Source organism: Dermacentor andersoni, chromosome 5 (assembly GCF_023375885.2).
Source record: "Dermacentor andersoni chromosome 5, qqDerAnde1_hic_scaffold, whole genome shotgun sequence".
Classification (NCBI taxonomy): domain Eukaryota; kingdom Metazoa; phylum Arthropoda; class Arachnida; order Ixodida; family Ixodidae; genus Dermacentor; species Dermacentor andersoni.
The window spans coordinates 46,784,869-46,799,587 of NC_092818.1; the positions used below are offsets into that span (position 1 = coordinate 46,784,869).

The 14,719-nt window shown below is 45.7% G+C and overlaps 1 protein-coding gene and 1 long non-coding RNA gene across 4 annotated transcripts in view; both read left to right on the forward strand.

The window, feature by feature from the left end:
* Nucleotides 1-14,719, forward strand: part of LOC126530314 (sodium-dependent phosphate transport protein 2B-like) — a 113,096-nt gene that overhangs the window by 18,007 nt on the left and 80,370 nt on the right. The gene's annotated exons all lie outside the window — the stretch shown is intronic.
* LOC129384676 (uncharacterized) lies at nucleotides 11,107-14,705 on the forward strand. Of its 3 annotated transcripts, XR_008612352.2 has the most exons (3): nucleotides 11,107-11,941; nucleotides 12,785-12,923; nucleotides 13,920-14,705. It is a non-coding gene; the product is annotated as an uncharacterized lncRNA (long non-coding RNA). The 3 variants fall into 3 exon arrangements; XR_008612353.1 differs by lacking the exon at nucleotides 11,107-11,941 and having other exon boundaries at nucleotides 11,948-12,923; nucleotides 13,427-14,705; XR_008612351.1 differs by lacking the exon at nucleotides 11,107-11,941 and having other exon boundaries at nucleotides 11,948-12,923.

The window sequence follows — 14,719 nt, forward strand, 5'->3', positions numbered from 1 at the left end:
TCTATTATGCTGTAGTGACGGAATGGCAAAACTGAGTTAGGAGTTTAACTCTTTATTGGGCGAACATGTGCCCACCAAAACAAGTAACACGTAGAACAATGACCGCGGCGAGCACACTCTTCGATCACCGAAAAATCTGACCTGCGGTTCAAGCGGCGTCGGCTATTTATACCTGACCCGTCGAAAGTTCCAGCGTGATCGCTGGTGCCGGCGTGGCTTTTAAAGAGGACAACACCATTCGCGTCGCACATACAATATGATTACAAAAGATTCGACGACAGCACAGGCAATAGATAGAATCAACGAGGCATTCGAGAAACTTCCGATTCATGTAGGTACGCCTTGCGCTGGACGATGACTGAAGTTCTTAGCTCATGAAAAACGGTCGCCGAAAAAAAAAAGGAACATGAACAAATTAGAAACAATGTATGCCTGTCAATATTTCGAAGATCGAATACCCTGGTGATCATATTCGCTATTAAAGAGCCACTAAACAGCAATGTTGTAGATGACTTGCATAATATGACAGATGACCTTATCTGACAAAGCGCAGAAGTAGGTCTGAAGATTAATCAGCATAACAGTAATGTTCAATAGCCTGGTGAGAAAACGAGAATTTGTTACTGGCTGTCAGTTTCTAGAATCTGTGCAGCAGTAAGCTTATCCAGGTCACTTACTCACAGGGGACCCTGATCATGAGAAGTAAGTCTGCGGAAGAATAAAAATGGGTTGTAGTGCATTCGGCAGGCACGGCAAAATAATGACTGGGAGCTTACCTCGGTCTTCGAAAATAAAAGTGTAAATTCATTCTATTCTATCGGCGTTAACGTGTGGAGTTGAAACTTGGAGTTTAACAAGGAAGTTCGAAAGGAAGTAAAGGACCGCGCAAAGACCGATTTAACAAAAAAATATCAGGCTTAACTTTAAGAGACAGGAAAACATCGGAGTAGATTGGAGATAAAGCTGGGGTAGCGCGATATTATAGGTGACATTAAGATCAAGGCATATATTGCGTGCGGCAGATAACCGGTCGTCTGTCAGCATTACAGAATTTTCTATAGAAAGGGAAGCCAGTTTTGCGATATGTGCTTGACTATCAATAATGGCCAAGTACTACATGCTCCACTTCTCTGTGTAAGGGTCACTACGACATCAGCGTGCTGAAACTGCGGCCTTCAAGACGATTCCACGTCACGTGTTGTGTCGTAGCCTCTTGTAGTTTTGCAACGGTTGTGGCTACATAGGTATGCTTCGATTTCAGAGGCCAATCAAAAGTACGGCGTCGGCGAAGTGTTAGGAAGACGTCGATCTGCGGCACGACTGTGAACATACCTTGCTGAAGCTCACCAGACATACCAACCCTTGTGCCACGCAATACATTCTCCGCATCGCTGGGTTTCTCTACGTAAAGGAATAGGAAGCTCCTGAGTGGCGTAATTGATTGGGCTAATTGGTCTTGCATAATTTTCTTGTGTTGTGAAGTGCGAACGCTTAACGCGTGTCGCACTTCTCCTCGTGTCTTCTTCTTTCTGGGTATTGTGAAACATGGTTCTTCCGGTGCCATTTTACGCGGGGCACAGCGAGATAGACAAGACGCACTACGACTGCTGTGTCTCGCGCAGCAATCGTTCGTGCTTTGAAGATTAGTTGAAGTCGGCGTTTGTCCTTTTGTATGTCCCCGTGTCCGGTCTAAAATAGTACCGTAAGAACCATGTTTCCTAGTACTCGTAACCAACCAGGCTAACTTCGTGTTCCGAAGTCTTGTTTCTGTATCTTCGTTAAACATAATCGGCACTTCACACGAGACAATGAAAGCTCCCATGTCAAAAGTTGCACTGTAGCTGCCATTCGTCTGAGCTAGAAAAGCAGACGCATCTTTTGCAGTTTGTATAGTGAGGCTTAGGGAACATCCGTTTTTTTTTTCTCAAAAAAATTGAGAAAGGAAAGGGGGTCAAGGTAAGGATTGACAGGTCTATACTCTGCCATCGTAGACCTCGTACTTGCCGCATCTCTGGCAGCCCGAGAGGCTGGATACGGCCCGACACCTATTTATATAATCGCAAGAAGTCAGAATTTTGAAGTTGGACCATCGCTCCCCACGTTTGAAGATGCTCTTTAAATACGTTATTGATCTCCTTCAATCTTCAATAATTCTTTTTATTCCCCGTACTTATCTCTCAAAACAAATTCCTTGCTCCTTAGCTTTGAAATAGTTTTGAACATTAACCATGAAGCCTGTGGTCTGGCTTGAACCTCTACTCGTACTATCATCCGAAGCAGCTTATCTTACGCGCCTTTTTGCTCTTAAATCGAACGAGAAAGTGATATAAGGAGAGCGAGGCCTGCGACTCGGGGGATAAAAGAGAAAGTGCTGCATATGCAATATTGCTCTGATAACGCCATATCAGGCGTTATCAGGCGTTCGCTTTCGACCGTGAATTGTCCCATTGCAGCGAACTCCTCTACGGCTCGTTTTTATTACTGTAGGTGCACTTTCGCAACCATACTTTTCGAGGAGGCTCTTCGAGAAGGCTCTTGGCTCTTGCATTGCTCCCATTCCTAGCGACTTGTTTTTATCCTGTTTAGACCGTGACATTTCCCTACAAGTGCAAGGCACTGCAGTTTTTAAGATATTTAGATACCTTGATGACTTTTTAATCTTCATTGACTGCTACTCTGATGCCTTCATTCTGGCAACAAAGAAAGCGTTAGAAATGATTCAGAAGTGCTCATTTCCCCTTCAAACTACTCATGAGTTGCCGGTAGAGAGGTTTCTTCACTTTCTTGATCTTCGCCTGAGCTTGCAGGACAGCCACACGTGTTGGTCGTATGAGTCGCGAGCCAACAAGTCACTTCTGCCATATACGTTCGTACATTATAAGCTTGTTGAGCGGGTCATTATCAGTTTCTGCTTCAAGAATGCCCTTAGCAAGTCTTGCTGCCATGTAGTGGACGTAAGTTTTGACAAGCAAACTCGACGTTTGTCCTTGGCTGGTTATCCTTAGGAGTTGCAAGTGTCTGTCGCGGTACGCATTTTACGAGAAGCGCGATCCAGCTCGCAGAAGTCAGTTGCCGATGGCCCTCCAGGCAAACGCCCTAAAGTAAGTGTTGTAGCTTACATGCAGGGTAGGTGGGAGGGATATCCCATAACTTGAAAAAGACGGCCCAAAGGGCGAATGTAAGAGTTGTTTTTTCTGCTCCCAACAAGCTCGGCAAGCTTTGCAGGTCGACGGATCCAAATCCCATTCCGTCCCATAAGTGCAGAAAGCATCACCGCACAAAGTTTGTTGAGTGTGTCCACCGGTTGGCTTACAACCTCCCGCTTTCATCTGGAAAGCAATATATCGGACAAACTGGGCGTTGCCTCAATGATCGGCTCCGCGAACATAGCAACAATGTAAAAAATGGCACCGGTGGGTTCTTGGCAATTCATTATCGCGATCATGGCTGCATACCTATCGAGGACGAATGCACGATTGTGTCTCGTGGCAGTACACAGCTCATCCGTGAAATAACTGAAGCGCAGATGATTGCAAAATTGGGTAATAAGTGTGTGAGTGTCCCTTCACTGGCTCTCACAGAAAAAGAACTAAGTTTCTTGGAGGCGGCATCACATGACTAGTAACTATGTTACACGAATGCGCAGTTTATTTTCATGTAAGCGCATGCGCAGTCTACACTGCGTCACATGTATAAAACCGATTCAATGGTACTTAGTTGAAAGTCTGCGCTTGGTGTGTCTTCTTCTTTTACGTCCATGTCGTTTTTTTTGTTGCGCAATATTACTTCAGTAATGGATTACCAACTTGCCCGGAATGCTGCTCTCAGCAAGTGCGATAATGTTCCTTGAAAGAAGAGACGGGCTTATCATTCAACGAGGTTTCCTTTCATACAAAGCAAGTCTTGTTACTTTTGCGTGAAGCCTCCGAGCCGTTCATAGAATGAGCTCTTCTCAAACTATAGTTCCAGTGTTAGCTAGAAAGCTGCCTGGCGTGGAATTAACATAAGGAAAAGGAAACATGTGCTCCCGAAACAAAAAAATTCGTTTCACAATTCACGGCTGATGACTATCTATGGCAATGCATTAATGCATTCTTGCGTTACTGCACTTTCTGACGCGATTAGTAAATCTTATTTTTATATTTTTGCTACTACATAAACTGCGCTTAGGGTGATTTTAGTGTTCTATATCGATGATTCACTACACCACAAGTTATTGCGATGGGCATTTGGGCTAAGCTTCATTTACCATAACGAAATAATGGATTTACATTTTGTGACTGCACCTTCAATGAGTCGCGAGAAACTATTATGTAAACTGTGAGAATAATTTGAAGTAGTAACTTAGAATAGTAGTCGCAGAATAAGGTTACTCGTCGCTGTGAGCGCTTATCACACTAGCACACAGTAAATCTGCCCATGGAGGCACGGATGGAGTTGCCGGCAAGTTTATTGGCGAATGTTGCCTTCAGGCAAGATACCAGAAAAAAAATATATTTTTTTTTGCTCAGTTTCGGTATTGGGCACGAAGTTCCTGCCTGAATGTCTTCGGCTAACACTGAATGATGGGCAGCCAGAGTCATTTGTTGGTTTAGAGCAGGAACACTGGCCGACGGAGGATAGGTTTGGCACACGACTCACTTTCTATTGAAAGCACGGTCAGTGGGGACAGACCGATGCTAGGTTTGCCTCTGCAGTCGTGTCACACATGTGATGTAAAGCAAATGAAATGTACACCTATGGTTCACATATGACGAGAGCTGTTGGCACAATTTCCATACGAAACCATAAGTGGCTTTAGGTGACGCCTACTTGCAGTTTTCTTCCTGGTGTCTCCCTCATATTGCTGAAAAAGTTTCCGCAAATTATTTTTTCTTTCCCTTGATTACGCATGTTCTTAAGACATATTGCGGATTTGTATATAAATTAAGCATTTTCTTTGCGGGCACTTATATGTGCTGTGGTTAAACTGTCAATTCAACTGGAGATCTTGGAACGCAACGCACTTTCTACATGTACTGCGACGACGAAGGTGTCGTGTATTAGGCGTAAAGATGGCCACGTTAGAAGTGGGGTTGGGATGGAGAGGAATGGACGTTTCCCTACGTTACCTTCGTCGAGGGCGTGGAGCTTGGTTTGGCGTAGTGAACCACGATATAGTCACGTCTAGTTAGCATTTCAATATCAAAAAGGAGGCTAACTGTGTGACTCAGTCTCGTACATAATTAATAAACCAGAATGTCGTTGTCGGCCCTTACCTTTGCAAGACAGTCGTGCCTCCTTCAGAGATTCATCTAGTAACCTAACGGTTTGTTCATCCTATACTTCCAGCCAACATACGTACTCTCGATTGCGAAAGCCGCTAAATACAGAGCAATACATTTCTTTTTTGTGTGTGTGTGCGATTGCATGACGTCACAACCGTGATAACGGTGACTGCACGTTATGCTCGGAACATGGCAGGCACCCTATAAGTTTCTTTGTGCCAGCGGGTCTTGGCCGGCTTAAGTGATGACGTCACTAGAAAGAGTGATGCTGATAATGACGATAAAAGTAACAGGTTTCCTTGCATTATAAGGTCGCTATTAACTATGCCGGATTTTCTTTTTCAATCTAAAGCTATTAAGGGACGACGTCGGGTCTATTAGATTTCACCGCCGTATAAAAACAACCAGCTGGTTTGTGCTCATGCTACGCAGAATTTAAAATATATAGATTTATTTTCCAAGCTCATAAATTTCAGGAAAAGCGCGAGCTTTCGCAGCTCGGTTAGCTGAACGCCAACGCACCTCGTCATTAAAAAAAATTGTTTTTTCGTTGTAGGCCGGTTTGGCATGCTAATTAAAACGATTAAAAAAAGCGCACGTTATGCTGAGCTTAGCTGACTTGACCTCAGCGATCCCTTTGCACTTATGATAAGCCTTGACTTCGAGGTGGCCATGATGAAGTATAAAAGCAATTTGTCGAATGGACGCGCTCACACTCAGCGTCGCCACGACATTCCGTTTGCTAACCGCTATTCTTCATTCGTTGTGTCTGTTCTCGTTGACAGTAGCGGAACCGCGAACAGAGCTTATGATAAGGACGAGGTGGGCGAGGGGTGAGGGGCAAGCGAAAGCTTTGAGGAACGTGACGGAACGCAAAGACGACGCAGTACACGTGGCCTTAGACAGGAAAACAGCGGTGGGGATTAGCAAGCAGGCACTGATGGGCTCGTTGGTAATCGATGAGTCGGTTAAGCGGCCTGCTTGAAAAACAGACGTTCACAGAAACCTGAATGATGTGGACGTAAACAGAAGCCGATGCATGTCCCTATCATTAACGTTTGAGCGAACGTGCGTTTTATTTTTTTTAGGTGCGTTGTTTAACCAAATGATAGATTAGAGAGCAAATGGGAGTTGACGTTAAAACGAAGAACTTTTTCTCTCTCTGCACACGAACACACACAGGCACCCACACGAAAAAAGCACGTTGTCTATCGGAGTAAAAGAATGGGCTCGAAGGGCATTCGAGCAAAATACTAGCTTCTGTGGGGAAATTGGGAAATTTGCTGGCATATGACGAGTAAGCCGGTGAAAAACTGGGGTAGTTGGCGATCGCTTTGAGAAGCATTCATAAAATAGGCGCACCTATAATGATGATCACCACAACGACGACATCAATGGCGTGTCCTTCGCTCACCACTTTATAATAAACAAGAAACGTTTGCTGGCCTCATCACGAAATAATTGAGAAGCACAGTTCATAGTAGAGGAAGGTGCTCTGTAATAAAAAAAAAGGAAACGAAAGAAAAGGAAACAAATACTCCACAGCTAGATTCTGTGAGGTACAACGGGCAAATGCAGTGATTCTTTATGCTACAGCGGGAAAAGCAAGAAAGGGACAAAAAAGAAACACAAGCCACGGGCACTGTGCTCCTTTCTCAGTGGCCTGTACCCGTATTAACGCGACCGCGTTAAGGCCTCCGTGTCGCAGAGAATACGCGCCTAAATAGGCGTCCCGCGCCCGGCGTCGGACGTCACTTCGTCAAAATGAATTTCGCGCCTAGCTCCGAACCACGCAACCCAACTACTCTTCTATCCCGAATGTTGCTCATACCTTGTCTTTCATTCTTTACAATGTTATTCCTCGGAATTTTAAGAACGGCAGCCCACAAATAAATGTAATAGAAAAAAAAACGACAGCGCATATCTTTTACGCCAGCTCTTCTCAGACTGAAATATTAAAAGTGCGAAACGATAACAGGAGATCGACCCACGCAAGAGGCCGCGTTTCTACCAGAAAGCTTGCCTTCGTGAATAGCGCTCGCCGCCAGCGTTTCCCGTTAAACGTTACGGTTACCTAGGCTGCAATTGCCGGGCAGCATGAAAGGCACTCAGGGTTCTCTGAATGCTATCGCGTGGCACTCTTAAAGGTCAGGCTTAAGCGTCCTCCAATTTTATTATTTTTTTGTGTGTGTGGTTGTTGTGCGTAGTTCGCGGTGCAGCTCGAAACATGTTCATACATACTCTTTCACCAACTTGGGCTTAATGAACGGTGCTAGAAAACCCACCATTGTTGCTTTTCGCGCTATCACCCCCCCCCCCCCCCCTTGGTGTGTGCGTGTGCTTTCATTGCGTGGCTTCAGCGGTGTCTAAATATAGCAGGCTTCAGAGTAACTTTCTATGTGACACACAATCCATAAAAGGAAAACCCCTGGAACTCCGATCTACATACACGGAAACTGAGGTATGGCTTTGCTAAGCTCTCACTGCGTCGATTTTGATTAGGGTTGTGGCATTTCAAAGAAAAGAATTCGCATCGGAACCAATTCCAGAGATACTATATTGTCTTTGTGTCATCCATTGCTTACAAAAGCTTGCTAAAAAAAAAAGGGAAAATTGAGCAAAATGGTGAGGCATCGCGTTTCAACTTATCTCAGCAATATTAATGCTATCACGGTGTGTGAGTTGCTCTTAGTATAGGGCATCTACAGCGCCCAAAATTGATATAATATAAATTACAGTAAGTTATTCTGAAAATTTGTCGATAGAACTTGTGCAGTGACGCGACAAGGATTTCACCTAAGCATTAGGCCATGTACACCAGTAATTGTGCAGTTTATATGATAAAACAGCTAAAGATTACGGAATTCTGAAATTTGTCAAACTCCGCAATTTTTTGTTTTATTTTGACTTGGCGCTTCTCGGCGACTGCAATATATATATATATATATATATATATATATATATATATATATATATATATATATATATATATATATATATATATATATATATATATATATATATATATATATATATATTACGCCTAAAATCGGGGTTATGCTTCCCAAAATCAGTAGAAATTAAATTAAACAACCTGTCAGTATTTGTTATGGGAAAAACAATTCATTAATTTGACGAAGCAATTCACAGTAGCACAGAAATTTTCTGGTGAGCAATGAGCTCTTCAAGTTCCAAAAGCGAAAGGCACTCGAAAGGCAAGGCCAGCCGCTATTCACTATTCCTATCTTCGACGAGTTATCACGCTGGCCATACCTTTGTCGTGAACTCTATGAGAAGCCTCACGTAGAGATAAAATTTATCTCGCAGTTAGCTATGACGATCAAACAGGTCCTAGGCGCAACTGAATAATTGATACGCTAACCGTTCTGTTATCATGCATGTGTTATCACCGACACGTCGAGCGCGCTGACGAAAGGTATCGGGCACAAATGTACCTGCGAATCTGTATGGCCAGATAAATACTGCTCAACCTGCGAAAAACTCTTTCAAAGCACGCCTTAAGAGTAGGCCTAGCTTGTCTAAAAACCACTTTTCTGCATTAAAGTGCACCCCATAATATTAGGAATTACACTTTGCACACGACATTTTCTCGAAGCAATGTGTGGGACCGGGCTAAATGGTAATCTATTCTAAAACAGCAATTGTTGTCGCTCCTAATCGGCCTCGCTTTCTCGCAAAGAACAATGAGCGGTTGGGCTTGCTTTTAATTTCTGTTCTTTCTCGTTTTAGCTCCGTTAGCAACTTCGCAACGTGAAAGTTAGATTGCGATCACGTGTTCGAGTATGCGTGTGTGTGTGAGAGAGAGCGAGAGAGAAACAAATCTAGCTTGATCTCGGCGATTTCGGTTGCGTCAGCGCGTACAACGTATTGTACAACTTCAGACAACCCGCTAAACTGATTGTGTAGAGTTCATGAAGTGATCATGAAGTCGAATATGCCATCTGCCCGTCCCGTCTTCTACCCGCCTTTCCTCCTGCAAAAGTTACACGCGTTTGCTTTTAAGAAGCAGCGCAGGAATGACAAACATCAACGAACTACCCAAACATTTTGCAAGCCACAAGGCGAAAACAAGAAGCCAAATTAAGCCTATGACATGAAAGTTCAGCCACCTCGGCTTAATTTAGCCGTAAAGCAAGCCTTAAAAATTAACCGCGTACCTTTCTCTATCACGTGGCAATTGAAATTTATAGGTTCTCTGATACACCGGAACAAATAGACATCGCTCAAGTGCAACTCGCGTTGGCCCCGCATTATGCGAAGCGTTGGGCCTCGCGTCAAGTTGCTTTAGTACCCATGGCTGGAACGCTCTCTCACTTTGCGCATTGCCTCGCGGAATACCTGCATGACGCTTGCTTTTTCTTTCCACATCACTTTATTTTATCGATCTTTCTGTCAACAGACAAAAACTGAACGCACGAAGCCGAAGGAAAAGCTCAAGGCTATATTATCCTGGCAGCGCCTTCTCCGCCTCGCATCGGAGCCACGGGCCTACTACACTGGTGGGGCCGCAGCTTCTTTGCCTGTGGCGAAAGCAGCTCGCTGTAGCAACTGCGTCGCGTGGCAACAATTATTTGCTTAGGCTACGGACCCTCAACGAATTCTTGCTATACGATGTAATGCCGGCGCGAATCGCGTCAAAGGGTTAGCCGGTGCCAGAGCAAGCGAAGGGTGCTGTTGACACTTTTTCGCTAGCTGTGCCTATACGTCGGTTACCTTTACGGCCAGGGCGTCGTGTTGTTGTGGGAGGTCAATGTATATTCCGCTTTCACTCGAACCTCATTATGCACCAGCTTTATTGCACACCACGCGCGCTGGAACGTGGTTGTCTGGCGCCAGACGAACACGAAACTATACGACGGCGTCGCGAGTCCTCGACCCGCGCAAGCGTTTTTCCGACCTCTGTCAGATCTCATTACGGCGGCTGCCGACGACGCCCGCTGGGCGCCGTGTGTGCGGTGATTACCTTCCGGGAAGCGCGCGCGCTGCTTGGCTCTCGGCTGCTTTCTTAATAACCCCGAAAACAGCGCGCTCATTCTGACGCGCGCCACTATATTGGGCCACTGAGGGGCCGCGATTGGGCCGCGATTGCAAAGGGGGGCTCGTGAAAATACACTCAAGCTGAATGTATTCCAGTAATATGGTGACACAAATGCGCGGAGGAAGGCGCTTTGTCCCGCAGTTGGTGCGATTAACTTCGTGCAGTGCGAAACAGAGCACGCTTCTAGTATCAATACAACTAGCGCATAGCCGGCCCCTGCACGACGAGTCCTAGAGGGAATCCCACGCCATTCGATTGTCCTTTAGATCACCCACTGATCGAATAGACTGCTTGAAGCCCGCGATCTCATCCCACCGGTGCCTCCTTCTGTGACCCATATTGTAGGCTTTCCAGTTACATGCGAGTTTCTTTTCCCTTTTTTTTTCCTTATACAGGTATGACTGGCTTTCCGCTTTCAGTGCACATGTGGCAGTTTCGCAGGTCTCCCGGTGTTCTGTCTCCAGTGTTTTTTTTTTTGTTTTTTTTTTGTGCATCGCGCCGGTGCTGCTGCTGGCGTCAAGCAGAATTTCAAGTCGGCACCTCGCAACGCATGTGCAGCGGTGGCGTAGAGGTAGAACACCCGCCTCGCGTGCAAGAGGTCCGTGGTTCGAATCCCGGTGCCGGCAATTTTCCACCGGATTAAAAAAAAGAAAGAGAAAAAAAAAAAGAAATCCGCGTGTTGATAAAATTGCACAAACAGGCCTGGAGTGCGGCCTGATCCCGGTGACCAGAACCGGTAACGCACTCCTCACCAGAGCAGGATTGGCCACCCTGGGGCCGTATTCTGTAGCGGTTCCTTTGGGAACCGGTTCCTTTGGGCTGTTGCCATTGGTCGGCGTTTCGTTGTCGTCATCCCTGGTGGGCGGGACGACAAATTTTGATGACGTCACACAGGTTGCCAATCTTCTGGAAAGGAACCGGTTCCCTGCTAGGAGAGGAACCGCGGAGAAGTGGTTCTCTCGAGGGTCGCGCGCGGGGGCGAGCATGATGTCGAGGGTTGCTAGGGCAACCGTGGCTGCCGGCTAACCTCGCGCCAGCTGACGAGCCGGCACCTAGACGAGACGAGACAGAGACGGCAATGGCGGCTCCTTTGGTTGTGTTGCTGGGGAGTGCCGAAAGACAACGACGCGACGAGAGGCAACGACGCGACGCGTTCGGCATGGCCGAAGAAGAGTTTCGAAGGCATTTTAGGCTCTCCAAAGACATAGTGTGACGTCTTTGCGATGAGCTGGAAGGACATCTCGGACCTCAAAGATTTCGTGGTGTCGACATTACGATGAAAGTGCTGTGCGCGCTGCGGTTTTTTGCCACCGGGAGCTTTCAACAGTGCGTCGGGAATGAAGAAGCGATTGCACTGTCGCAGCCTTCGATCAGCCGGATCATTACAGCCGTCGCCAAGGCCATTACGGTTGTGGGCAAAGAAAAAGGATGGGTTAGATTCCCATCCACGGCGCAACAGAAAGCCGCCGTCAAGGAAGGCTTTCTTAGCCGTGGAAAAATTCCAGGAGTTCTAGGATGTGTGGACGGGAGTCTGATAGCCATCGTTCGCCCTAAGAAGCTCGGCCCCGGCGAAACGGAATCGTACTGGAGCCGTAAAGCCCTCAACTGCATGGTCGTGAGTATTGTTCATTGACAAATATTTTCGATATGTGATTGCGCGAGTGCACGTTGTAAAAAACTTCGTTTCGTTATTTTTCATCAATTGCCGGTAATACTTGCGTTCCTATTCGAGAAAGTAGCGTTTGTGTTGTATGTGTAATGACGACTTTGATCTTGGCAATAGAACCCGGCCGCACTTTTTCAGTGCTCTCTAATCACAGTTGAATAGCCTTTTCGATGCTACAATGTAAACACATTACGCGCGACTTAAACCGGAATAGACGCCGTAGCAGTGAAGGGAGTCTTCGTCTGCGAGCGATCCTAACAGAAGACGAGCCCTTGTGATTCTTATTCGACATAAAACTAAAGCATTGTGGCCAACAGACTGTAAACGTGAAAAGGAGCATCCCATCAATGAAAATGGTGTGAGGGAGAATGAGAATGTGTGGACACCCATTTGCTCTAGCTGTTAATACGGCACATGCTGCCACTTCCGCGTTCTTTCGCTTGTAATAGGCACCTTGTCTGGAAAAACAAGAAAAAAACACAGGTGGCACTCTCTAGCAGAATCTTGTACAATATGGACGGAAGAAACCAAAGGAATTATTTTGCACATTGTGTTGTGACCGCACGCCATACATGAGCACATGTACACATGCCAACATTGCATTTGTAGATAACATTGTTATCATGCTGATGATTAGTTCAACTGCTTACTGCGTATGTTGATATCTCCTTTTCTGTAATTGTGTTGGCTGACTGAACAGTAACTGATTGGCAAGTAGTGTTGTAAGCAAAAGTTTGTGCCAGATATTTGTTGCAGTGGCATTGACACCTTCTCTTTGCTTTCTCTTACGAGGTGTGTGATGCAAAGCTGAATATCCTGGCAATTGACCCACGGTTTCCGGGATAGTGCCACGATTATTTCGTTTGGAGGCATTCTGCATTTCGCCGCCGCCTCACTCGTGGCCTGTTACTTCATGGAGAAGTCTTGCTTGGTAAGTGCACCTAAAGTAGCAGTGCTTCTTCCACATGTAAAACATACACAGTCAAATAGTTTTGCATCCTAGCAAGCTTTAAGAAAGCGTGATTTGCTAGAAATGTGTTGTGAATGTAGCAGTACCTAATGAACCTGCAGCGACTATCGAGAGAAACATGTCTCTCTTAGAAGGCAGATATTTTTACCAGCATGTATACAACAGCTGACATGTTATTCTGTTTATTTACTTATTAATTTCAATACACTGAATGCCACGTGGAGCGTTACAGGGAGGGGTGTAATTCTACAGAACACGTCGAAATGGCAGTTTTCAAGTATGATGGAAAAGGGTTGGTGACAATGGACTCGGGTAGCTGGTTCCTGTCCTTGGAACGAAGGAATAAGCGTGTGCGTGAAACTTTCGGCATCGACGTTAGTGATCGGTGTAGTATATATTGTAGAATAGTGCAAGTTGCGCTATTTTTCTTTGTGTCACAATGTCTGCAATTTTTTTTGTTGCAGCGACATGTGGTGCTGGAGTGATTATAAAGGATCAAACGGGTAGCTCGAGTTCGGGTACCTTCACGAGAAGAGGTACGAAAAGTAGAGTAAGGATCCCAGATACTGGCAGCATATTCGAGAGTAGACCTTAGAAGTGTTTTATAAAATAACACTTCTGAAGAGAGAAGAGCTAATTAGTTTTAGTGGAGGATGTACATTTAGGGAGAAGCAAATGGGATGAGCGGAGCAGAAAACCATGAGTATGAAATAAATATTACATGTCCAACTTAACCCGAGAATGAGATTTGCAGCCGAGACAACAGGTGAAATTGGGCTTTTCTTTAAAATGAGTCGAACTTTCTTTACAACTTTCTGGGAAGGTCAATGTTCGATAGATATTGCAACAATAAATCCAAGACCCGCTGCTGTTGTAAAAGGGCCCTGGCGTAGACTGTGTTCTTGCATTGTGCCTTAATGTATCCACGTTCGTTCACTGACGTGCAACACTTTACAGGGGACTCTGGGTACCCGCTAGAGCCATGGATCATGACTCCTGTGCCTGATGGTCACCCAAATCGCCTCACGGCAGAGGGGCGCTATAATGAGGCACACGCATCAATGCGAAATGCCGTTGAGCGGTGCATAGGAGTCGTCAAGAGCCGCTTCCGATGCCTGCAGAGGTATCGGGTGCTCCACTACTCGCCTCAGAAAGCAGCCACTATTGTTGCAGCTTGTGCAGCGCTGCATAACCTCTGCCTTGCAGCAGGCGTGCCTCTGCCAGACGACCCAGGTGACGACGGTGCACATGACGACAGCGCACAGGAGCCAGCCCAGGCACAAGTGACGCTTCAAGTACAGGTGCCACCACAGGCGCACCCTGTACAGCCTTCTCGAGCTTTGTTTCAAAGAGGCCGTGCGGTGCGTGAATCCATAGTTGGTGTGTTTCGGCTGCCCAGAAATTTGCGCATTGCCTACCTGCAAAGTGTGTGCCGGCGCATTCGCTGGCAAATGAGGTGGAGACATGTGCTGGTGTAACATGTTTTATTTTTATTATCATAAAAGTAAATAGGCCGTGCACTTCAACATAACACATTGCGTGTGCTCACATGTGGCTAATCATAGTATGCTGCATACTGCAGTAGTGGAAAGCACATGATTTGTCTATGTTGAGCATGACAGATACACATGCAGTGACAAATAACCATGTGCCATTATGTTACTCCTTTGCTTTGTTCACTGTGCTTTTGAATATTGTCTCGCCAGGGAATTTTCTTTAAATAAAGGTTATTTCCAAGGTGAATGGCAACCAATCTT